This window comes from Moschus berezovskii, chromosome 28 (assembly GCF_049115385.1).
Source record: "Moschus berezovskii isolate FMDL1 chromosome 28, NW_MosBer_1.0, whole genome shotgun sequence".
In the NCBI taxonomy this organism is placed as follows: domain Eukaryota; kingdom Metazoa; phylum Chordata; class Mammalia; order Artiodactyla; family Moschidae; genus Moschus; species Moschus berezovskii.
The window spans coordinates 7,859,069-7,885,526 of NC_142487.1; the positions used below are offsets into that span (position 1 = coordinate 7,859,069).

The 26,458-nt window shown below is 44.6% G+C and overlaps 1 protein-coding gene across 5 annotated transcripts in view; it reads right to left on the minus strand.

Annotated features, from left to right (window-relative positions):
- EPB41L3 (erythrocyte membrane protein band 4.1 like 3) overlaps positions 1–9,990 on the minus strand; it is a 145,328-nt gene extending 135,338 nt beyond the window's left edge. For 3 of the 5 annotated variants that reach the window (XM_055417171.2, XM_055417169.2, XM_055417170.2), the window contains exon 1: positions 9,658–9,794. The gene's annotated coding sequence lies outside the window, so the exon portion shown is untranslated. Of the gene's footprint in view, positions 1–6,731; positions 7,140–9,657 lie in introns of those variants that run through there. The other 2 variants (XM_055417168.2, XM_088833518.1) reach the window with 2 other exon arrangements.
- Positions 9,991–26,458: the final 16,468 nt, after the last annotated feature.

Genomic DNA, 26,458 nt, shown 5'->3' on the forward strand with positions numbered 1-26,458 from the left:
TCAATGGGAAATTACCACTGGCTCATGACGGTGACAAAAGCAGAGCCGTTACTTTGCTGACAAAGGTCCATCTGATCAAAGCTATGGTTTTTCCAATAGTCATGTACAGATGTGAGAGCTGGACCATAAAGAAGGCTGAGCACTGAAGAACTGATGCTTTTGAATCGTGGTGCTAGAGAAGACTCTTGAGAGTCCCTTGGACTGCAAGGAGATCAATCAAGTCAATCCTAAAGAACATCAACCCTGAATATTCACTGGAAGGACTGATGCTGAAGCTGAAGCTCCAATACTTTGGCCACCTGATGCAAAGAGCTGACTCATTGGAAAAGACCCTGATGCTGGGTAAGAGAGAAAGCAGAAGGGGGCAACAGATGAGATGGTTGGATGGCATCACTGACTCAATGGACATGAACTTTAGCAAACTCCGGGAGACAGTGAAGGACAGGGAAGCCTGGCGTGCTGCAGTCCATAGGGTCGCAAGGAATCAAACACAACTGAGCAACTGAACAGCATGAAGGTGATTCCGCAGGAAGGAAGGGTTGTTCTATACTCCTACATGAAAATTTACATCTCTGAGAGGTCCAGAAGCTTTTTAGTCAAATCACAAATCCAAGTCTTTGGACACCTTTCGTGTGTACCCATGAGAAGATAAACTGGGACACAGTAAAGCTCTGGGTCGGGTGAACTGAAACTTACAGTTGCAGTAAGAATTCAGAAAAGGGGGGATTTAATACAGGTTGAGATCAGAGTCAGGTGTAGGTTTCATAAACGCCGACACTTAAGCAAATTTGGGAAACCTTCTCTAAGAAAAAGATGATACAGTTTGAATTTAAACTTAAGTATAGGCGCCATTAGTTTCACGCATGGTTTAGCCCACATCTGAGTGGGAAGGTTCAAGAAATCAAACTTAAGAGAAAGAAAAAAATGCATGGTCTCAGTAAAAATCATATCACAAGAAAGGTAAGGTACAACAAAGAGGGCTTGGTGAGTGTAAAAGCTATGTGTTCAGTAGCTGGGTTTCCCTGGTGGCTCAGACGATTAACAGTCTGCCTGCAATGCAGGAGACCTGAGCTCAATGCCTGGGTTGGGAAGATCCTCTGGAGAAGGGAATGGCAACCCACTCCACTGTTCTTGCCTGGAGAAAATCATGGACAGAGAAGCCTGCATGGGACCACAGACAGGCGCTGTACGAGGCCCAAAGACACGCAGCTGATGGAAGATGTGATTCCTGCCTGGTACCGACCACCATCTAAGGGTTGATGTCTCACTTGCAAAGGAAGGGTGCAAACAAGAAGGAAGGACTTAACTAAATGCTAACAATCCCCAAGTGACAGTATCTGAGGCCGTCCTCTACACCCATCAACACTGTGACCTGGTCCTACTTCAGAACATTCCTCCCAATCTGAAATCCTATTTGCGTATTGCTGGTCCCCCAGCTTAAAATACAGCATCCAGGACAGCAGAGGTGACTCCAAGATGGTGTCTGAAGGCAGAATGTACAGTGAGAACTGAAAGGCTATCTGATGGGGGCGGTGACCTGCTGGGTCTCTACTGAGACTGAGCCATAGTGTCAGAAAAGCTTCTGAAGACCCTTATGCTGCAGCGCAACTGTAAGTCCAAGGACTGGAAGCTTCCTTTTTTTTTTTTTTAATTTCTTTATTTGGCTATGCCAGGTCTTGAGTGCAGCATACAGGATCTTTAGCTGCAGCATGCAAACTCTTAGTTGTGGCATGTGGGATCTAGTTCCCTGAGTAGGGATCAAACCCGGGCCCCTGCACTGGGAACGCCGAGTCTTAGCCCCTGGACCACCAGGGAAGTCCCCTGGAAGCTCCCTCTTGAGTTCACTTTTCTTTGTTGTTGTTTTTGTTGTTCAGTCACTCAGTTGTATCCAACTCTTTGCAACCCCATGGACTGTAGACCACCAGGCTCCTCTGTCCTTCATTATCTCCCCGAATTTGCTCAAATTCATGTCTGCTGAGTCAGTGAATTCATGTTCAGATCCTATTAAATCGATGCCTTGTTTTGTTGCCCCCATATGAAAGTTAAGAATCTCACAATATCTTGAAAATATTTGTAAGACCCAAAGTACTCAAGCCTGATTTTGATCAGCATATCACATTTTCTCACAGAAGCATCTCTGCTTCACTGACTTCACTCCATTTTTCTATTATTCATCATAAGGAGAGAAAACTAACCTCAACTGAAGATGTATTAAAGAGCCACATATTTTCAACTAGACATTCATTTCATACTCCAGACCATTACACTACATGATTATCATCCCTACTTAATAGATAAGAAAACTAACCCTTAATCCTACTTCCTTAACGTTGTAAATTTTATATTAATTTCCTAGGGCTACAAACGGAGAAGGCAATGGCAAGCCACTCCAGTACTCTTGCCTAGAAAATCCCATGGATGGAGGAGCCTGGTAGGCTGCAGTCCGTGGGGTCGCTAAGGGTCGGACATGACTGAGCGACTTCACTTTCACTTTCACACATTGGAGAAGGAAATGGCAACCCACTCCAGTGTTCTTGCTTGGAGAATCCCAGGGATGGGGGAGCCTGGTAGGCTTCCGTCTATGGGGTCACACAGAGTCGGACACGACTGAAGTGACTTAGCAGTAGCAGCAGCAGCAGCAGGGCTACAAAAGTGGTAAGTGATGGATCAGCCATAGAGAAACCGAGACAAGGGTCTTTCCTCCATGCTAAGCAGTCTCACAATCATTAGGACTATTTATTTACAGTGTATTATCTTTATTAAGACACTAGCCAGTGGGGCTTCCCCGGTGGCTCAGTGGTGAAGAATTCGCCTGCAATACAGGAGACTCAGGTTTGATCCCTGGGTTGGACAGATCCCCTGGAGAAGGAAATGGCAACCCACTCCAGTAATCTTGCCTGGGAAATCCCACGGACAGAAGAGCCTGGCAGGCTACAGTCCATGGGGTTGCAAAGAGTCGGACATGACTCATCAGCTAAACAATGACAGGAATCTGTGTCTATTAACTAGACACTTGTGATGTACCAGGTACTATGTGCAGTGCTTTGCGTGTACTGTATCATTTAACCCTCATAACCTCGGGATCTAAACATTATGGCCATTTTGTAAGAGATCAAATAGACTCAAGAAGTTAAGAGACGACCCACGTCACAGCAACCACATAGCAAGCCTAGAAGCCCATCCCAGGGCTGTCAGATTCCAAGATATACATTGTTAATGTCGTTTTGGTCACTTTCCAGGTGGAGATGGTGGTAAAGAATCCGCCTGCCCATGCAAGAGATGAGGGTTCAATCCCTGGGTCAGGAAGATCTCCTGGAGAAGGAAATGTCAACCCACTCCAGTATTCTTGCTGGAAAAATTTCACGGGGCCACAAAGAGGAGCACACGACTGAGCAACTGAGCACAATTATTACCAGCAGCCTTTGGACAGTGTGGCTTCTTCTGCTTGTCTTTCAGTATTATTAGAAAATATTTTACAGGGAGCATGCGTTATTCTTAATACCTGAAGTAACAGAGAGGTTTTAACTGGTAGGATAAATAGGAATGAAAAGCATTCCATTTTCTGAATGAACATTTCATTTTCCACCCTAATCAGTCCAAAAGTAATAATTAATCTTCAACTAAACATGATCACAAAAAATATGTCGTGAGTTGCCAAAATATCAGTCTCTGAGAGGAACTAGCATTACATACAATTTCTGAAATTTTTTGGATTACTCCTTTAACAAAAGGCCATCTGTCTCCAGACTCCTGTTCTTCCAATACACCCTACACTGATCACCAGATGAACATTGTCTTTCCTACTCTACTACTTTCAATGGCTCCCTAGTACCTAGCAAAGTCCAAAATGTTCCTTAGTCTCATATTCACCGTAAGGCCCCACTCTCTCTCCTGAGACCCATCTCCTATTACTTCCCAGGGTAAAGACTACATTAGAGTTACCTTGAGGCCTCCTAACTTTCAGAGTGTTCTATCTGGAATGTCTTCTAAATGACTAGTCAAAGTTCAACTATCTTCCAAGGACCCAAATGGAAAAGCTTGAAAATGAAGACCACTCAATAGATTTTTCCTACAAAGGGATGCACCTAGGTTGCCAAATACATAGAAGGGGGCGTGTGAATAAGCACCGGACATCATAGAGCATTTTTTGAAATGTGCGTAGCCAAGTGACAAACCCTATCTCATAAAATTCATGACACCATTAATTCTAAGAAGTAACACAATACGTAGCACTCTGCCAAGTAAGTGGTGTCTCATATGTTCGAATTGTAATTTTCTACTTATTTAGAAAACTCTTTTACACTTAATTACATACTCTCTGCATGCACAAAGAGAAACAAAATAAACTAGCCAAGGTACTCAAAAAAATTCTATTATAGGTCAAAATTCAACTTTCTCAAATTGCATGCTGATTCAGTTACCATGGTCTATGCCTTTACACAGTAAATACCACTTATGTTTCTTCATGAGTGATGCGCTATTTCTTGTGCATGCTCTGTTATATCTCCAAGATTTCCTTCCAATCAACTGACACCCAATCTCCACTTTTTGATGTCTGCGTCTTTATCAATGAATTCATTCAGTTGCCAGCTTTCTCTCTGCCATATGGCTGAGAGCAACTGTAAGACATATCCCAATTTCAGAGATGTGCAAATGTGAAGGAAAATAAAAGGTTTGTTTTAGAGAAAGGATGAAATGTGGGGCTTGACTAAAACACAGAGAAGGTCACTACTGGAGAATGTAAATACAACATATAAAAAAATGACCAAAGAAGAGAGATCTACATAGATGGCTAATGGGAAGCTGTTATAAAGCACAGGAAGCTCAGCTCAGGGCTCGGTGAAGACCTAGAAGGGTGGGGATGGGGGAGTGGGGTGGGAGGCAGACTCAAAAGGGAGGGAATATATGTACGCATATGGCTGATTCATTTCACTGTACAGCAGAAACTAACACATTTTAGGGCAATTATATTCCAATAAAAACATTAAAATAAAAAATTTTTAAGGAGAAAATAGTTTTTCTCTTCTTAGTTCAACATCAAGATCAATATCATGGCCCAGCCCTCACTCAGCTTTTGTCTCCCTCCATCTGATCCCTCTCCCCTTCTTCTGAGTACATCTGCTCTACTGATGTCCTCATGACACCAATTAGAGATGGCAGGAAGGGAAGGAGGCTGCCTGCTCATCTTCTCTCAAAGAAGCCGTCCTTTTTTCTCATGGTACCTGCAGTATTCTCTTCTTGGATCAGACGAAACCTCTAGAACCTACCTAATCTGAGCTGTGGCCAGAGCAGCAAACTTGTTATGAACAGGACCGTGCGATTAGAAACAACTGCATACAAGAGTCTGAATATTCTCATTTTTAAACAAGTGGCCATGCTTTTTAAGCCTTGTCAAGTAATTTTTAATAGTGAAGCATAATTCACATATAGCTTCACTTATGAATCCAATTCCATAAATATTTACTCAATACCCTATGAGTTTAGACCTGTGTTGGACTGGGAATGAAACTCCAAGCAAAAGGAAAATAAGTCCCTCCAAACAACAGGCACTCATTCAGTTTAAATGGAGAGAAAAAAAAAAAAAAACAGCGCATAAGGCAGAGGAAGTATCCCAACTGTTCTTTAGATTAAATACAAACCTTTCTGCTTTTTTTTTTTTTAAAGTCTGTAAGGAAGGGTTATAAGAACAGTGCATCAAAATGTCAGCCATCTAAAAATTAAGTTGTCAGCTTTTTCCTCTGTAGTGCAAATTACCAAAGAATTAGGGGTTTGGCACTAATAGAAGCTTACAATTGTGAAGTGTGCAATTTAGCCAATCATGGTTAAGTCTAAAAATGCAACACCAAAGACGTTTCAACGAATCAAGCTGCAGTTCTGGTACTTAATTTCAACTTCTCTATTTGGACTAGCCTTCCTTTTTTTTTTTTTTGGTTTTCCTTCCCTTTTGCATTGGCAGTGTGTTCTGGACAGTGACACGGTTAAATGAGAACTGCTCACAGGTCCCATGTACATAATATCCTCACATGCGAAAAGGTCAGTCATCTTACTGAAGAGGTGGCAACAAGACCCCAGGCTGCAGCTGTTCTGTGGGTCTCCTTTATGCTCGCATCATATTCAAATCAGGAATCACAACAGGAAACTGATTTATCACAAATTTGGGTGCGGCCTGTCTGAGATCATCTCTGCACTAGAATACTCAGTTCGGAGAATTCAAAAGTGCTAAATTGTAAAATAGTCTACACATAAACACTTACACAGAAATCAATTACCCCAAATCACTGCAGGTTATCTTCTACACTTGTGAAACCTCTTGCTTTCTTTTCCCCATTTTTTTTTTCTTTCTAATTGCCAATTGCAAGCACATCACTGGAAAATACATCAGATAGAACACTGTCTACCCAGAAAGAGACTGTATCTTGACAGACACCACACCACACACTTTTGAAAGACAAGACTAATCACCTACACCAAGAATTTAGCAAAAATGCTACTTAGGTACAAAAAGAGTGAGAAATATACTGACTCTATTCTCTACATTAATATATACTTGTTAATTAAATATGATTTTTCAATGGCCCTCCTAAAAAACTAACAGTATTTTCCTTAATAAGAGGCAGAGTCAATAATTTCTACTACTGCACACACACACACACAAACGCTCTGCTTCCTTAATCTATGAAACACACTTTCCCATGCAGGCTTGCATCCGTATCTCATGCTTCAAACAATACCTTATGGTGTAGTTCAACTTGAGAAAGGAGAGCCTCATTCATGGATCAGGCAAAGTTAACGCCAGCAAGATGCTTCAGATGGTCTGGCGTCGCCTGCCCCACCCTTGTTTCCTTTGAGCCATAGTGATGTCACAACACCAGACAGGGCAGTGACTTCATGGCTCCAGTCCCTGCTTCTGAGCACACAATTCTCTGCAGCCAAGAGGAATCAAATGAGAGCAGAGCTCTCCAGGAGTGCCTGACGAATCCCAACAAGCTAGCAGCTGTGTAGCCTTCTGAAAGAAAGAGATGCTGCAGTGATACCATCAGAGATCTCTCCAAAGGAAGCGGTGCCAGAGATAAACCTGAGTCATGGTTTTCCACAGTAAGTCTCTATTTCACAATAAAGCTGACGTTCACAGAAAAACAGTGGTTGGATCCTTAGAAGAGGATGGGGAAGAAAGATGACCAAGGAACTCGAGGACTTAAGTAATCTCTCATGAGAGTCAAATTCTCAAGGAAAAGAAACATGTCTTTATTTTTCAGCTCACTCTTGGAGTTCTATTTTACTGGAGAGACATGAATTCTATTTAGTGAATTTTAAGGCTTTTTTTTTTCTTTTTTTTTAAAATCACTAACTTTTATTCACTGGATAGTATGTCCCTGCCATAATAATCCAACAAACTGTAAATCAAGGAAGGATTCACAAAATACTGACATCATCACATCTCTTGGTCCATGAACAATTGCCTCCCTTCTCCTTGGGCAGTCCCTTAATGCATTTGACCAATGTTTCAAGACCAAGGTATAGACAAGATAGCTTCCGATCAAGTAAAAAAAAAATCCTAGGTCTATCTCAACACAATTCAAAGTTGGCCCAAGTCCAGGCACTGCACAAGAATTGACAAAACCCGCTTTAAACTTAAATCGCATTGGTACAGAAGAAATGACTTAAAAATGAAACGTAAACAGCTCTCTGAGATACTGACCTTTGACCTCCATTTTCTCAATCCTTCACCTCCAAGGGGTTTACACATTAAATAAAGCGGCCACTCTTCCCGCTACTGAGAAATCATTCAGAAAACACGTTCTGTGCTGCCAAAATTATTTGCCTAAAGTGTATTAGCTCGATAAACTGTGTGCAGTAACTGGTGCATCTGGTATGTTGCTTTTCTAAACCACTAGAAAATCATAATGCAAATGAGACTATTTAGTATTCAGCTATTTTATTTTCATCAATCTTCTGAAATTAACAAATTAAAGTCAGGCTTCTCAATATGGAATTTATTTCCTCTCGAAATGACTTTGTTACTCCAACTAAAGTTTTGAAAGTCTGATACCAAAATTGACGTGCATTTTAAAAAAACGCTATTTGATACAAGATACGAATCACCTCCCATTCCCCAGAGTTTACTCAAACTCGATGCGCTCTTTTTCCTTAATAGGGCTTTTCTGCTCAATTTGCTGTATAATTGCTGCGTCTAGGGTTCCCAGATCATAAATGGAGGTTTACCATTTTTGTTTGAGACATTAAAAATCAGTGTAAAATTCAAAAAGACTGTTTTTAGTGCTTGGTCTGCTATGATGGCTCTTCTACTAGGAAAGTTAATGCTACCAGAATCAACTCCAACGCACACCTGGCCGCCCCAGAGACCCTAAAATGGACACCCCACCCCCACCCCCCCAAAAAAAAAGGACAAGCGGGATATCTGCAAAAACAATTCCGCCAGACTGAGGTTAAAAAAAAAAAAGCTGAAACACCAAGTTAAACACGAAATGCAAGCGACGCATGACAGGGCTGCCTGGCCCTCTCAGGATTTCTCAGGCCGGCCTCCAGGCGTAATTAACAACACATGTTCTCTTTATCTTTCTACGTGTTCTGCAACCATCTCAACTTTAACCCTGGGCTGGGACTGAAGGAGGAAAAAAAACCCTAGACAACTTGGGATCCGGAAATCTGAAAACCGAGGAGAGACCGCTCCTGTGGCGAAGGACCACAGGGGCAATAGACTAGGTAACCACACCCACCGCATTGCAGAAGCCGTGAACTTGGGGGGGGGGGCGGGGAGGGGAAGGAGGGCGAGAGAAGAGGGGCGACCCCAGACAGCCGGGGCCCCCGGGGCAGGCGCCGGGAGACACCCGCCGGAACTGGTGGAGACCACGACTCCCGGGGTCGCGAGCCCCGCGCCCCGGCCTCCCTGCCCCCGGCCGCCGCAGCGCCGCCCGCGCGCACGCCTCCGGGGCAGCGCAGCCTCGCGGGCGCCAGGTGAGCGGCGCCGCCCCCGGGTCCCCGGCCCCGCAGGTGCCCGAGCACCCCCACCCCAACTCCGCACCCCGTCAGGAGGACGCTGCCTCCCCCCGCTCCAGCCTCCGCCGCCGTCCGGGGGCCGCCGCCCGCCCCACTTCGGCGAAGCGGACAAGTTACATAAAAGCGGCGGCCGCTTGGAGCGCAGATGCTTTGTGCGAGCGCACCTTACCGGCCCCGCGCCCGCCGAGCCCCGCGCAGCCCCTCCGCCGCCGCGCGCAGGCCTCCCTGCGCCCCGGGCGGCGCCGCAGTGTCGCCCCCGCCCCCGCCGCACCCCGAGGGGCGACTCAAAACATGGCGCCCGGGGCGCGGGGGGGGCGCGCACGCCGGCCGGGCAGGGGCCAGCCGCCCCTCTCGGCCGGGGCTCCGGGGCAGGCCCCCCGGGCCGGAGGCCGGCGCTCGGGCCGCGCGCCCGCCCCGCGATGCTGCAGCGCCGGCCGGGCGAAGCGGGCACGTCCCCGGGCGCGGCGCCCCGGCTCGGCCAGGCCGTCGGGAGGGGTCCCCGCGGGGGTCCCGGCGGGCCGGGCGGGGAGGCTGCCCGGCCCCCGCGGCTGAGCGGCGCCGCAGCCGCGCGCCCGCCCCCAGCCTCCAGCCAGCCCTGCGCCCCCGGCGCCCCCGCGGCCCCGCAGGCAGAAAAGTTACCTGGGCTGGGCCGGGGGCCCGGGCGCGCGGCGGCGGCGGCGGCGGCGGCGGGGGGACCGGCTGGGGCGCGCGTCCTCGGCGCGGCGCGGAGGCTCGGGCGTGGGGAGGCAGCCGCAGACGCGGGCGCTCGCCGCGCTCCCCGCCCCCCGGCAGCACACTCGGGAGGCTCCGCGGGCTGCGGCGGGGCACACGACCAGGGACGGCGCCCGGCCCGGCTCGGCCGCGGGGAGGGGGCGCTGGGCACTTCAGGGCCGTCGCGCCGCCGCCTCCGCCTTCCTCGTCCCGGCGCGGGGTCGGGCTGGGGAGGACGCCTCCAGAACGCTGCCAATCGCCTGAGCCTCCGGGTTTCCACTGCGATCGCCGCCGGGCTCTCTATCCGCCCCCCGCCCCCACCCCTCCCAGACACCCCCGGGAGAGCGGGGGGAGGGCGTACCTGACCTTCAGGTGAGTTATTTACTGGCTTGGCGACTGCAGGTTCCCCCCACCCACCTTTTTGAAAGAAAAAAAAAAAAATTGGCGGCGTTTTGCGCTGGGTGGGTGTCCCAGAAAGACTAAGTTAATGGAGAAGATCGGAATTAGAGGTTGAGGGATGTTTCCTGCTTTTCAGGCAGCCTTCTGCTCCCCACCGTCTCCCCCTCCCCAACCTAAAGCTGCAGTTACAGGTGGTCTTCCCGGCCTAATGGGAAGTCAGAATTGATAACGCTTCCCACTGAAATGGCGGGGTTTGGGGGGCGGGGAGTGGTTTGCAGGCAAAAGAAATTATTCCTAGTTGTCTCGCAATATCACAGCCCTAGCCAAGTAACCAAGGCTCATTTATTAAAATGTTTAAGGGCTTCTCCAAATACTCCTAGTCACCTTTCTGGGAGCTCACCAACTCATTCAGGGAGGGAAGAAATGGATTTACACAAGTACTGCGTTTACTATCGAGTGCCAGATACGTGGTGCACAGTTAAATGGCTGCGGCAGAGCTTCTGGACCGGGATTGTCCGTGAGGCCCGTGTTTCCAGGACAGGGAAGATGGCAATAGAAAGGGGAGAGGGGTATACAGTGCAGGGAACCATATTCAATGTCCTGTAATAAGCCTGATGGAAAAGAATAAAAGGGAGGGGCATTTTTCAGACTGTATTAGAGACAGAGTTAGAAAACTGTGGTTCCTGTTTCTATGGAGTTTAGGGGCCTGCATTCTGTAGGTTTGCAGCTTTGGGACATTTTGAGGAAGAAAATGTGACTTGAGTCATGTCATAGGAAAAATATTCTGATAACACTGCAAAGACTAGAAAGGATGGGTAGACAGGAGGTGAGGTGGTTGTTACCAGAGATAACAAAGACCTGAACTGTCTTTTAAGTGACAGACAAAGGTGACAGTTCAAATGCTGGTTGTGTTTGGTGATGACCTATGTTAATTTCCTACGGGGGCCACAAGAGTGTTTAGAGATATATACACACATATATGTAACATCTGTGCACATATGGCGGTGTGTGTTGCATATGAGATCTGTGAATAAAGGATTTCTTTTGCTTTTTTATATATGCACACTAAACCACTTTCCTTTAAAGTGGACTTGAACAAATTGTGTTGTTTACAATATACACTGCATTGGCATTATCACTGGAGATACAGATGGTTTCATATTTTCATTCATTTTATTGCAGTACTTTTACTATTTTTTTTTTAATTGAAAGCTAACTGCTTTCTCCCTGACTGATCAATCTTGGATCTTTCGAGTGATGGAAAAAATCAGCAATAGTATATGAATGTCGATTTTCTTGGGAGAAAATGTTCAAATACTAAATATTAGTTTTAAAAGTTAGAAGTACCTAACCATTCATCTTAATACTGCATGAATTCAAAATTTGGAGTAAAAACCATACTGCTTCATAGTTTAATAGTTAACCTGGGAAACAAGTATTATGAAACTCTTTGGGCTTGACCAAGGCTCTCTGCTATTCTTTTTTGTTTTTCCTAGCACACATGGAGAAAAAGAAAGGCCAAACAAAAATTCAGGAGCATCACAGAGCTAGCTCGTCAGTACTTGCTTGTATCTCTGTAATAAACACTCTTCTTTCTACCTTGTGAATATCATGCCAAAGCCACTGGTAGTCATCTGTCTCCCCACAGTGCCTTACTGGGTACATTGCAAGCAAGCAGTGAACACTTTTGCTAAATGAATAAATGGACATGGAATAAAGAACTAAGTTGTCACTCCTGTTTCCTCACAAATAAAGGACTATTTCCAAAATGCTTATGTTTCAAAATCACTTAGGGTGCCACAAAATAAAAAGACACTATCACATATTAATGTTATTTAGTATCTGACTCTTTTGCGACCCTATGGACTATAGCCCACCAGGCTCCTCTGTCCAGGCAAGAATACTGGAGTGGGTTGCCATTTCCTTCTCCAGGGGATCTTCCTGACCCAGGGATCAAACTCATGTCTCCTGTATGGTCTTTACCACTGAGCTATCACATATTAATACCTGCTGAGTAAAAAGAATAATGTAAAGACATTACTTTGCCAACCAAGGTCCGTCTAGTCAAGGCAATGGTTTTTCCCGTGGTCATGTATGGATGTGAGAGTTGGACTGTGAAGAAAGCTGATCGCCGAAGAATCGATGCTTTTGAACTGTGGTGTTGGAGAAGACTCTTGAGAGTCCCTTATACTGCAAGGAGATCCAACCAGTCCATTCTAAAGGAGATCAATCCTGGATGTTCATTGGAGGGACTGATGCTAAAGCTGAAACTGCAATACTTTGGCCACCTCATGCGACGAGTTGACTCACTGGAAAAGACTCTGATGCTGGGAAAGGTTGGGGGCGGGAGGAGAAGGGGACGACGGAGAATGAGATGGCTGGATGGCATCACCGACTCTGTGGACATGAGTTTGAGTGAACTCCGGGAGTTGGTGATGGACAGGGAGGCCTGGCGTGCTGTAATTCATGGGGTCGCGGAGAGTCGGATACGACTGAGCGACTGAACTGAACTGAACTGAACTGAAAGACTACACTTATGAATTATAACTCTCTTTGGGATATAAGGAGCTCTTCCACATGGCAACCCACTCCAGTACTCTTGCCTGGAAAATCCCATGGACAGAGAAGCCTGGTGGACTACAGTCCATGGGATCGCAAAGAGTCGGACACAACTGAGCGACTTCACTTCACTTCCACATGGAAAAGAGAAGGAAAGCAAAAGAAGGTAAGGTGATGATGCCGTTAAAGTTGATGGCATTATATTTATAAAACACTAATAAACACTCTACATCCCTCAAGCTATCTAAAATAAAGCCACTTTACCCCCAGAGAATTTGATATTCTTGTCTGTGTAAGACCCCTCATGGTACTGCTTCAATGGGTTACAGAAAAGTAGTTCTTGGGTCAAAGAAACGCCTTTCATACAGTCCCAGAGTGAGTGCAGATTTGGCATGAGCACTCAGATTGCAGATTTTCTGTGTTCATACAGGAAATGCTGAAATAATCCATGAAACGTGGGGCAAGGATGACCCCATGCCATGACTGCAGCCCAGGTCTTAGTTCTTTCTGGTCTCTCCCACTAAGAGAGAGGCTTACCCTACAATGGGCTTCCTGAGATTGCTCTCTTGTAGGGAAGATACAGGCTTCCCAGGTGGCTCAGTGGGTAAAGAATCCACCTGCAATGCAGGAGACGCGGATTTGATCCCTGGGTCAGGAAGATCTCCTGGAGAAGGAAATGACAACTCACTCCAGTATTCTTGCCTGGGGAATCCCATAGACAGAGGAACCTGGAAGGCTACAGTCATAGGTCACAAAGAATTGGACATAACTGGAGTGACTGAGCACGCATGCACGCAGGGAAGATACCTCACTAAAGGCCAACAAGCTATCCAGAATTCTAGCCGTGGTCCAGAGAAAAGGGACACAGGTCACTTTAGGCAAAGTACATGTATGACTTCATCCCAAACTGTAGAGACAGGACTCCCCGTGAACCTCCATCCATCTACGAACATCAACGCATGCTGACTCCGTGGTACACACTAGTACCCTATTACCTGACGAGTGATGATAACTCCAGCCCGATGGCCAAGACAAAGGCCACATGTACCAGCTGTATGACAGCCTCATCAACAAGACGCCAGGAAGAGATGATGGAGAGTCTGTCTAGTGAACCCACCAGGACGCTGCCCTCCAGCAGGAGGACTGCAAGAACACTGAGGCTTGACCAAACCTGGCAGATGCGGCCGCTCTAACAGGCGTGCACCCCTGTCCATGATCTCAGACCACCTTTCACGAAAGCATGTGGTGTTTAAAAATACCTCCACGCCCTTCAGTCCTAGGACAGCTGACTGTTCCTTATTGTCAGTTGTCCTAGTAAAATGCTAACAACCCTCTCAGTAACTAGCTGAGGCTTATTTTATGCTCATGATAATCTCAGGCACCTGAATTGCATATCAAGGCCTTGAAAAGAAGACACAAAGTCTTCAGCCATGGCATTACCAGGGACCATAAATAAGGGAAATCCAGGGATGAATGCATAATACAGAAGCAACAAGCTTATTCTTCTGAAATGAAAATTCATTTGAGAGTTTCTGGGTTCTAAGAATAGTGTCAAGTTAACAGCTTATCAAGGCTTCCAGATGCTTCATTCTGAGTTTGTATACATCATTTCAGGGGTCTGCGTACATGCAGAGCACAGATGCAGAACGAAATTTTAAAAATGCAAATACAAATGCAGCACAAACTATGTAAAAATATGTACATATGAGAGGGGGCAAGTTTAGACCTGCTAGCACATCATTTGTTTTTGTTTTTGTTTTTTGATGTTGAAGACTTATTCTCTCTCCTCTCCTTTATTCAGCTATTTTAAAAAATATTTTTATTTATTTCTAATGGAAGGATAATCATTTTATAATATTGTGTTGGTTTCTGCCATACATCAACATGAATCAGCCATAGGTATACATATGTCCCCTCCCATTTGAACCTCCCTCCCACCTCCCATCCCATCCCATCCCTCTAGGTTGTCACAGAGCACCAGTTTGAGCTCCCTGCATCATACAGCAAATTCCCACTGACTATTTAAATATGGTAGTGCTTATGTTTCCATGCTCCTCTCTCCATTCGTCCCACCATCTCCTTCCCACCCTGTGTCCACAAATCTGTTTTCTATATCTTTGTCTCCATTGCTGCCCTGCCAATAGGTTCATCAGTACCATCTTTCTAGATTCCATATATATGTGTTAGTGTATGATATTTGTGTTTCTCCTCAAACGTATTTCACTCTGTATAATAGGCTGCTAGCACATCATTCTTAAAAATCATTCCTAGTCATCAAAATTCCATGTTTTCCTCCTTTCTGTCTTTGTACTCTTGCAAAAATATTAGTCAAAAAGACATGGCTAATACATATCATGTAAGTTTCATTGTATTAAAATATACCCTTATTAAATAATTTTTTACTTTCCATTTGTAGTAAATTTTAGAAAGTCATCTCAGCACTTGTAAATAAATAGCATAATTTCTAATGATAAAATTTTAAGGGTTAGTCTAATCCTCAGTTCTTTATAAAGTTTAAATGCTCAATAACTATTCTCTTTCCTTTAAGTAAAAATAAAAATCCATTAAGAATGTCTTATCTTTGGGCATTTTGTTTATAATGGCAAAATATAAATAATGGAAGTTGGCAATCTGTAATATTAGGAAATCCAACTCCCAAATAATTCACTGAGACCATATTGATACCCCAATAGTTGGGTTATGCCAAGACACATAACATGTTAACCACTTCACCTCAAAAGACATGATAAATGCCAGCAAGCTCCTTAGTCTCCTAGTTGTAAATAATCCTAGTCAGCTATTCTATTTCATCCTAACCGGAGTGAACAAGAATGAACTGAGGAAGAAAAAAAAGGTAATATGACACATTCAGATGTCTGGTTTATTAGCTTGTTGACTCTATCTGCAGGTTTATGTTCCCCACTTTAGGCAAACAGGCCACAGTTAACTCTGTAAATTAAGGAGTATGCACCTATAACTACTCCCAAGAAAAATGTCAGCTTTGATGCTTGATTTGATTCCTGTTTTCCAGGACTTTTATTTGCCATTTCCAATTGCCTCCTTGTCCATGTATACTTAACAATCTGAAAATAGTCCACAGCTTCCAGAATGTTCTGGGCATCAATGAAAACATCATTAGACTATCTGTGTCCCTTGAAATAAATCTGGTGCTTAATAGGTCAAAGCCATCTTTAAAGACTCCACTGTTGACTCCCTCCTGTTCAAGATATTTATCAGGCACTTGTCAGAACATCCAAGAAAGGCTTATTTGCGGATGATGCAAATCTGAGGAGGACACCAGAGTTTCTCAATTCAGGTGGTTTGTGAAGAGTTTAACTCTCTTATTTCCATGTCAACCATAATCTTGGAAAGCTTAAGCACTCACACCACTTATATCAGAATCCCTCAGAGTGCTTGTTAATAAGGAAGACTCTTGGTTCCAGCCCCAGGATAAGCAAACCAGAACCCCTGGGGTGGGGGCCAGAGAGCAGGCACTTTTAACAAGCTCCCCAGCTGATATAAAATTACACTTGGTTTTGAGGACCACTGGTCCAGGACACCAGTGTACAGCAATAATGACACAGGTGACAAAGTTGATAGATTATTTGCATAGCTGTTTTATAGAAGGTGGGACAGAGATAAGTGAGAGACAGCCTCCTTCAGCCACTTAGATAAGCAGAGCTATAAGGAGGCTGTGCCATGACAGTCAGCACACATTTTGCTGTAAGAGTTACTGCTTGGATCCTGTCATATGCGTCAATTTGCGACAGCAGTTCATTCACAGTAAGTACAGTAATAAATAACAATGAAAGATTGTTCTGTACCCAGTTCCAGAAATAATTGGATTAGATGCCCATTTATTGAAGACTGCAATAACACTACAACTCTGACCTTAATTTCCAAGTGCACAAAACATCCTGACAAAGTTGCCAAGGGATGTCTCCTAAAAATGGGAAATGGAGAACTAATTGCTGGCAGTTTGGGTTAAGTTTGAGATATGACTCTCCCAAACCCAGCAAATAGAAACTTTAAAGTATTCATACCTTTTGCTAGAACATACATAAGCAGACAGGTATGCCTTGTGCTGATCAGTGAAAGCTAGTGAACCAAACAAATTGACCATACATCTTTCTATCCTTAAGCACAAAGTGAGGGATTTTGTTTCTGAAAAACAAGATCATTATTCCCATTTTTTTTTTTTTTCACTCAGTCATGTCCGACTCTTTTTCACCCCATGAACTGTATAGTCCATGGAATTCTCTAGGCCAGAATACTGGAGTGGGTAGACTTTCCCTTCTCCAGGGGATCTTCCCAACCCAGGGATTGAACCCAGGTCTCCCACATTGCAAGCAGATTCTTTACCAGCTGAGCCACAAGGGAAGCCCAAAGTGAAAGTGATTCAGTCATGTCTGACTCTGTGACCCAGGCCAGAATACTGAAGTGGGTAGCCTTTCCCTTCTCCAGGGGATCTTCCAAACCCAGGGATCGAACCCAGGTCTCCCACATTGAAGGCAGTTTCTTTACCAGCTGAACCACCAGGGAAGCCAATCAGTTGTGCCTGACTGTTTGCAACCCCATGGGCTGTAGCCCACCAGACTCTTCAGTCCATGGAATTCTGCAGGGAAGAATACTGGAGTTGGTAGCCATTCCCTTCTCCAGGGGATCTTCCAGACCCAGAGATTGACCCTAGGTCACCCGCATTGCGGGAAGATTCTTTATCATCTGAGCCACTAGGGAAGCCCTAATACTGGATGGGTAGTTGGTGATGGACAGGGAGGCCTGGCGTGCTATGATTCGTGGGGTTGCGAAGAGTCTGACACGACTGAGCGACTGAACTAAACTGAACTGGGCCGTTAATATGTTGTTATTTTATGGGTCTTGTATTTTTCATATCAGGTTGTAAGGCTTGATTCATGGGGTCGCGGAGAGTCGGACACGACTGAGCGACTGAACTGAACTGAACTGTAAGGCTAGTTTGGTTTTATAGTTGATGAGACCTACAGAATGAGAAATTTAAATCTAGTTTTACATCTATATATTTTTAAGTAACAAAAATATGACAACATAAGGGACATCAGAAGTATTTTCTTTCTTTAAAGGTATATTAAAGAGTGAGATTTCAGCTCAATAAAAGATAATAAATCCTAATATGAACCTGCTGGCTTATGAGCAGTGGACTCTCCAGCTGGCAGGGTCAAGGGTCTCCATCTGGATACCAGATGACATCTGTCAGTAATGCCCCAGAAGAGATTCCTCTTACAGATGGGCAGTTTGGCGAGATCGTATTTAAAGTCCTGTTTACCCCTGAGATCAAATTGTTTTCCAAGTTTTTGCCATGCAGTAACTAGAGCTTGCCCACAATTCTTCATGTTGAGGTAGCAATACAAATCTTAGCTTCATTAAGATATACTGACTGAGATATCCAGTATACATATTACATATACATGTTTTATACACACACACACACACACACACAGAGGGCTTTCCTGCTGACTCAGCAGTAAAGAATCTGCCCACAATGCGGGAGATGTGAGAGGCTGAATTCGATTCCTGGGTTGGGAAGATCCCCTGCAGAAGGAAATGGCAACCCACTCTACTATTCTTGCCTGGAAAGGAGCCTGGCGGACGACAGTCCATGGGGTCACAAGAGTTGGACATGACTTAGCAACTAAAGCACCACCACTATATATATACATACATGCAATAGAATAGCCTACAAAACTCTTTTATAGGTTGAGATTAAACTGTGATTGGTTCATTGCTTTTTCTCTGTGAATCTGAAGACAATTTCCACCACTGTTTCCCTTCCTACATGACCTCTCTGATCCATCAACTCTAATCCACTTTTCCCACCCTTGCTCATCAGACCTTTATCTCTGAGTTATGTTTTATTGAGTTGCATTAAGTGGATGGCCACAGTGTGGTTTGAGTCAAGGTACAAGGATTATAAATAGGAAACCATTATATTTCTAAGCTCTTTTCTGAAAATTTCCCGACTATTCCACTCTTTAACAAAATCAAGCAGGCACACACTTGCCATACAACATACAATGTTCATGAATACCATTATGGCTTGATGAAAAGAGTATGGAATGATGTTTTAAAATTGTTGTGTGACCTTGAACAAATTTCAGCTTCTTTTGATATCAACATCCATTGAAATATTCCTCCCATCTCCTGTCTTTTTAGAAGAGAGAATGGTTCTCAACCATGGTGGTACATTGGAAGAATCAGGTAGGGGAGATTTTTAAAAATAGCAACTGAAGTTCATTATGACAGAGGCATGAGAGATATATGTGGATTTATTATTATAATTATTTGTACTTTATGTACATTTGAAATATTTCATGATGAAAATTTTAAAATACTTAAAAAATAACTGATGCTTGAGATACACCCCAAACCAATGAGATCAGAACCTCTGGGGAATGACGAGCAGGTATCAATATTTTTAAACATTTCTTGTGGTTTTTAAGGATAGGCAGAGTTGAGAAACAAAAGTAAGAGAAGACTAAAGCATAAAATTAAACAATATAAAGAATTCTGCAAAAGTAGGATACCATGAAAATCAAAATTAATAGTAGCCACCTATTTATACCTTCAAACAGAAGTCACTGGATTAAACATGCATGTACCCATTATCCTCTGTGAAGCTAGTTGTTTTTTGAACACATGTTCAGTTTCCTTGGCAGTGCCTGCCATCAGATTTGTTGATACTCGCACTCTTTAGGGGAAACTTATTACTGTAGCTGGCTGCCCATTTCACAGTAATGTGTCAATAAAATGCTGGCATATTTAACAACAGGCATAAAGAGCTCATAACACTAAATATCATGACTAGAATTTCAACAACTCTTCAAACACCCCAAAGGAAAAAATATCATTCATGGTTTTATTCCAAGTTCCTGCGTGAAGTAGAGAAAATATACTTGTACACTCATGAGTATCTTGGATGGTGGATGATAGAAGATTCCAGTATCTGATCAGAAGTGTCTAGTAGGGAGTTGTGTCTAAATAAATATAATCTTAATGTTTTATGATTTAAAGCTAGTGATTTCCCCCAGGGGTGTTCACACGTTGGGATTCTACACCATGTGCCCAGCTCACTCATCATGATTTTTTACTAAGAGCCAAAATTTATGGAGATTTTCCTTGTGCAAGCAACTGTTTTATGAGCTAGTCTATGAGAATACCTTGTTTCACCATCATGAGAACCTTATGAGATAGATCCTATGATTGTCTCTATTTGACAGAAGGGGGAAATGAGGCAAAAACAGGTTCAACAATGTGTCCAAGGTTATATAACCATGACCAGTAGAACCAGGATATAAACTTGGATGGTCTGATTCCCAAGCTACACCCCAAAGGTTTCCAACTCTACAGTCACATATACATACACATACACACACATATTTAGTTAAATCTCATGAAACTAGCATTCTCTGAGTGTTTTTGACTTTCAAAAACAGTAACTACAATATGTACTATAATGAGAAGACACTGAATTAGCTATGAAGGCAGGGATGCATGGTATTAAGGAATGACCATTTCTACTGCCTGATGATTTTATTTTGGAGCCTGTGCTCTTAACCACAGTGCTCAGTTGTTCCTACAGAATTCCATCAATTCAGTGCAATTTCATCAACAAATTTAAAAAGTTGTTCCCCACATGGAATCCATGTATTCCAGTTTCCCTGGTGGCTCAGATGGTAGAGTCTGCGTGCAGTGTGGGAGACCCGGGTTTGATCCCTGGGTCGGGAAGATCCCCTGGAGAAGAAAATGGCAACCCACTCCAGTATTTTTGCCTGGAAAATCCCATGAACAGAGGCGTCTGGCAGGCTACAGTCCATGGGGTTGCAAAGAGTCAGACACAACCAAGCGACTTCACTTTTTTCTTTAGAGATGGATCTATTTTACTAAATAGAAGTAATAGAAGTATTCTACTTCTATTTCAACCTTAGGAAAAAGGCCAAAGGGGACAGTTATGCTCCATGAGTGAATTCTAGTGGCTTTACCTTCAATATATCCAGAATACTACCACTTTCCATCACATTAGCTTCCCTGGTGGCTCAGACAGTAAAGAGTCTGCTGCAGTGTGGGAGACTGGGGTTTGATCCCTGGGTCGGGAAGATCCCCTGGAGAAGGAAATGGCAACCCACTCAAGTATTCTTGCCTGGAAAATCCCATGAACAGAGGAGCCTGGCAGGCTCCACAGCGTTGCAAATAGTCGGACACAACTGAGCAACTTCACATTCTTTCTTTCTTCCCCCCACCACACCTGCTGCTAGCGCTCTGGGGCAAACCATCACCATCCCTCTCTGGGTGCCTGTTAAGAGTGTCATCATATCTCTCTCTTCTGCCTTTCTGAGACTTTTGTTGTCATTGTCCAAATGGAAGACACTGTGATCCTGATGAAACAAGCCAGGTCATGTCACTCACGTTCAAAGCCCCCAAAGACCTCTAGACCTGCATCCTCTGCCCTCACTGTTCCGGCCTCTTCTGCCAACCACATATCCTGTCTCTATCACTCTGGCTCATTGCAGATCCTCAAACAAGCCAAGCACAGCCCACACTCAGTTCCTCTCTCTGATATGCTGACACCCCATCTTCTTCAAATCTGATCACGTGCCATGTCCTCAAAGAGCCTGATTGTAAACGGCGGACCTGATTATAAACTGACCCAAAACTCCCACCCTGCCTCCTGCATCTATCACACCCAATATTTCCTTACTGATTACGTTTATATCTGTCCCCCGACATTCTCAATGTGAGTCCCACAAAGGCAAGAGTTCTGGGATCCTATTCCCTGGGTGTCCCGGCCACAGAGAACAGTGCCTGGCAGAGGGAAGGCTTTCAATTTGTATTTGTTGACAGAAAGAATGAAGAAAGGAGCAGGGATTATAAAAGATGGGACTCTGAGGAGAAGAGTGATTAGAAGGGCAGGAAGTACAGAACGCAGGGTTAGGTTGCCTGGGATTGGGGTTGGACACCAGAAAGAAGAGATTCAGAAGGACGAAACTAAATATGAGAAGGAACGGATGTATGGTGGAAATGTGTGCAGAGCTACAAGCAACATACTTCCTCCAGATCCAATGGCAGAACTGATCTGGGCAGAGTCTCCCAACCACCCTAAAAGGCTCCCCATCCTCACCCTGAACCAACATGGATGACAGCAGCAGGGTGCATCTCTCACCACGTCCTCAGTGATGAAAGTCAAGAATGGTGTAGCCACCACCCCAAATGCCACTTAACATCGGGGACAATTTAATGAGCCCTTGTCTTCTCAGGACAAAAGAAAATGTCACAGAATCCAGGTGGGATCCTCCTCAGTCATCCACATAAACAATGGTGATGACCACTGCAGTGGGAGTTGTCGCATCAGCTGGAGCAGAAGTGTCCAGGCTAGAACTGTTTCTCACATCCATGGTTGCCATAGTGATATTTATAAAGATGTCACCATGATCAGTCAGTGAATACTTTTAAGAGGCTTCTGGAGGATAAGAAGTTACAATCCCCCCTCCATCTTCACAAATCACTCTCATCCCACTTGCTCCCAATAAATGGCTCACTTCTTTTGATTGCACTTGGCGTGCCCATGAAAGATGAGTCTCACATTCTGAAATTTCAAGCTTGAAGCCTGTACTGTGTTTTTCCATGCGGTCTGCATTTTGGTTTTATTCAGTGATTCACGGTGCCTGTTCAAAGGTCACCAGATCAATCCTACACCTGCCAAGAATGTCATCTAATCCCCAGCCTCTTCCTTCACTAGGGCAACAAAGGTCTAAAGCCTCCCACCCACTCTGAAAGAAGTGTCCTTGTGTATTACATTGCCAAGTTTATGCCACAGCCATACTTGAAGCAAATCTTAGGAGACAGAGTATCTTCATCACTCCCTGTGCCCCACATCATTAGATTGCAAGCCCTGTGAGCAAAGTGGGTATATTTTTCTCATAGTTGTACTTTCCAGAGTAGCATGGCACATTAACCCTAAGAAACGCTGAAATAACTCCTAGCACCAGGCGCTAGAGGGCTTAGTGAATGATGCCACCGTCCCCGGCCATGCACCCTGGGAACCCTGGGTCTTCCTGGCACCTTACTCCCCATCAGCTCCTTCACCGTCTCTGTTACTAAGTCCTCTGCGTTTCACTGAATCTCCCGGGTCTGTGCACATCTCCCCTCCCCACTCTCCACGCTGGAACAGTCCGCTCTCCAGTGTCCAGTTTCCCTGACAAGAGTGAGCACTCAGAGTCATAAGTGGGTTGCTTAGAACATGAACAGCCCACTGTTCTCAGGGCAAGGACAACTCCCTCTATTGCAGCCTCAATGCTCTGAGTTCTCATGGAGCTCCTGACCCGTGTGCCCTTCAGACCAGCCGCTTTCCATTCCTCTTTTCCGGCTTTCATAACTGGATCATAGATCCTCTGAAAGTGCCACCACTGCACCTCTGCATGGAGCGTGTGACTGATGAGCCGCTGTCTCCCTTCGCTAGAATGAGATCCCAGGCGAGAACCAGTTCTGCTTCTCCTCGCTGCTGTGTCCCCACCGTGCACACTGCCTGGCACGTGGGAGATGCTCAGTGATAAATGAACGTCACCAGACTCTCGTCATTGTAAATGGTATGTTCCGTGAAGATTAGGCGTCTGCCTGCACAGGTGGTGGCGAGGGGCTCACTACTTCTTGGTACAAAGGAAAAGCAAATGCATAAACCTGGACTCCACGAGGCCTCTAGGATCTTGGACACATAAGTAAGGCTCGCAATGGGCACTTAAATATTCACCCATATAGTTTGTGTGCAGGGACAGAGCAGGTACCAAAACCTCCTGTTTCTCCCAGTGGTGGGGCAGGAGCAGGAACACTTCCACCTGAAATGCTGCCTGCAGACCAGGGAGAAGGATGCAATTCTTCCTTGGCCCAGAGCATCAGCCTCTGAGCTTCGCTATTGGTTTACATTCACTCTCTCCATGTCAGAGATCAGTCCTGGGAGAGGAATTAAAGAACAGGTAGGAGGAGCTGTCAGTACCGCCATCAGGGATGGACTGCGGGGAAGCCTGGCTGATACTGAGTCTCTCTGTCTGGCCCTGGCTCCTCATGCTGGACAGAGCATGGGCCCTGGAGACAGCCCCCTGATTCCTCCATGAGCCAGAGCCCTGACTTGGCTCGGGCCATAGTGCTTCATCTCTTTGTATCTGCTTTCTCATTTCTAAACTGAGTGACTAACCTGCTTCAAGGGCCATTGAAAGGACTGGATGAAATAGTGTAGAAAGCACTTAGTGAGCTCTTAGGTTCACAGAACGGTGATGGCGTTAAATGAGGTTACGAGGGCAGCTCACACTCACCTTTTGGCCACGCTTCCTTGGCCAGTGCAGCCCACAGGTTCCTGACATCTCCCTCCCTCCATCTCAACTCTGTGGGCTCCAAGATACAGAGGCAGAGCTAAGTGCCCCTGGAGAACCAGCCCACTTGATAAGGTAAAGAAGGATGGCTCTTCTGTCAGTGGAATTCTCCAGACAAGAATACTGGAGTGGGTTGCCATTCCCTTCTCCAGGGGATCTTCCCAACCCAGGGATCGAGTCCAGGTCTCCTGCATTGCAGGTGAATTCTTTATTGTCTGAGCCACCAGTGAAGCCCTCAGCCTTTGGGAGGTGTGATGAACTCATATATCCAGTTCACGAGGAGCTAGGAAGCAGCAGCAAGGAGCCCTTAATAGCTAATCTGACTCAGTTCTGTTGCCCAGTGGAAAGGGGTAAATGCAGGAAGTCATACCTTCTCGGAGCCAAGAACTTATGTATTAACACGTGTGCTGCTCCTAGCACATCTTTTTTCTTTTCCCCCAGTCTTGCCGCCATTGCTGGAAGCATTTTTAAAGCACTTATCTGAGACGTTCTCAATAGCATGTGTCAGGATTTGGAAATCCCATCAAAAACTGCAAATACTCATGTTGCTGAAGATAGGTCTATTTTTTTGAAGGAGACAAAATGATTTAGCACCAGACTAATGAATAAAGGGATCAACTGGGGTCAGAGCCATTGGCCGTCAAAAAAAAAGAAAGACATAAGCCTGGAGTTTTAACTATAAACACATTTTTAAAAGAAGCAGTTCCAAAAAGACTCTGAGCCACAGAACCATCTCTTCTCACAAACATAGCTCTCATTTATCGACAGCCTACTATCTGCCAGGCAATCGGTAAGTATGTTACATACACTCTATCACTTGAGAATCAGGAAACCCCTAAATCTATAGTGTACTGTCTCATACCTGGGAAGTTTAGTCCATGCCCAGGGTCACAACCAAGATCTTACAGATAGAACTGCACTTGTCCGCATAGAAGTATTTATTTGACAGTACTCTCCTCTCCCTCTCCAAGAAGACAACATTCTTTTGAATGAATGCTCTCTATTTGCTAAAAAAAATTTTTTTTTCATATAATGGCCAAGATTTCTGTAATCCATGCACACATAGAACCCTACAATAACCATGCAGGATTACTAGAACCTGGGGCCTTGAAACAGGGCTTTGCTAGTGGACAGAAATTTCCAGTGTCAGAGGGAAGCAGTCTAAGACCCTTTCAAATGGGAAGCAGAAATGAGCCTACAAAAATCTCAGAAATGAGTAACAGAGAATGGGATGTGTATCCAGCTACCATTATGTTTACAGGGAGGGTTTGAGCTTCTAGTATGAAGAATAATTACACATTAAATTTAATTATATAGAAGCTGCACAGACTAGGTGTTAAAGAGTTGTGTTTAAACCTGACTCTGGAATCTCTAGTGCTCAGTGCTTTGGTCGTGTTCAACTCTTTGTGACCCTAAGGACCATAGCCTGCCAGGCTCCTCTGTCCATGGCATTTTCCCAGCAAGAATACTGGAGTGGGTTGCTATGCCCTACTCCAGGGGATCTTCCCAGCCAAGTGATTGAATCCATGTCTCCTGTGTCTCCTGCTTTGCAGGTGGATTCTTTACCATTGAGCCACTGGGGAAGCCCAGTAAATTATCCTCCAAGGACTCAGTGATTTCAATGCAAAGTGGGAATGACCACATCACCCTCTTCCTAGGGTTGCTTGAGAATCAAATATGTTAAGCTCTTCCTAGTGTATCTAAGGCATAGGAAGCCCACTATAAATGTTAGCTGTGATTATTCATATTGATGTAGAAACACATTCATTTCCCCAAGAGTCATTATCTGGGAGAGGGCACCACAGGACAGACATTCATATTCTACAAATGTACTTAGTTTTCAACGGTTGTGCTTTAATTCAATTAGACTACATCAAGTCTGAATTTTTTGAACTTTACAAGAATTTTCCTTGCCAACATTACACAGTGTCTGAAATTAATTAAATGATAGTTTCTAAAGTAAAAAGTTTCCAGAACCCATTTCTATAGAGTACCCCAGAAAAGAAAAATTTGGCATGCATTCCTTATGAAGATGAATATACATTTCTTTCTTCCTGTGGAGAACTTTGTGATCTTCAAAAAATTTGGCAGCAGTTTTATCTTTATGAAGTTGAGGTAGCCACAGTTACTCCCAAGTTGATCAGGAGAATAGATGATGATGTTTTTCTATCAGGAAATGTTCTCATATCATTAAGTCTAGACTTTTAACAGCCCTATTTTCAAATTAATGGAGAAGAAAAATTTCCCTATGTTCCTAATTTAGAACATCAATTTTACACAAAGAGAGAGAAAGTTATGCTGGAGGACCTACCTCAACTACAGAAATTCACCATTGCCAGGCGAGCCCTGCTTCTCCCCCATCTTAGGACACCAGGAGA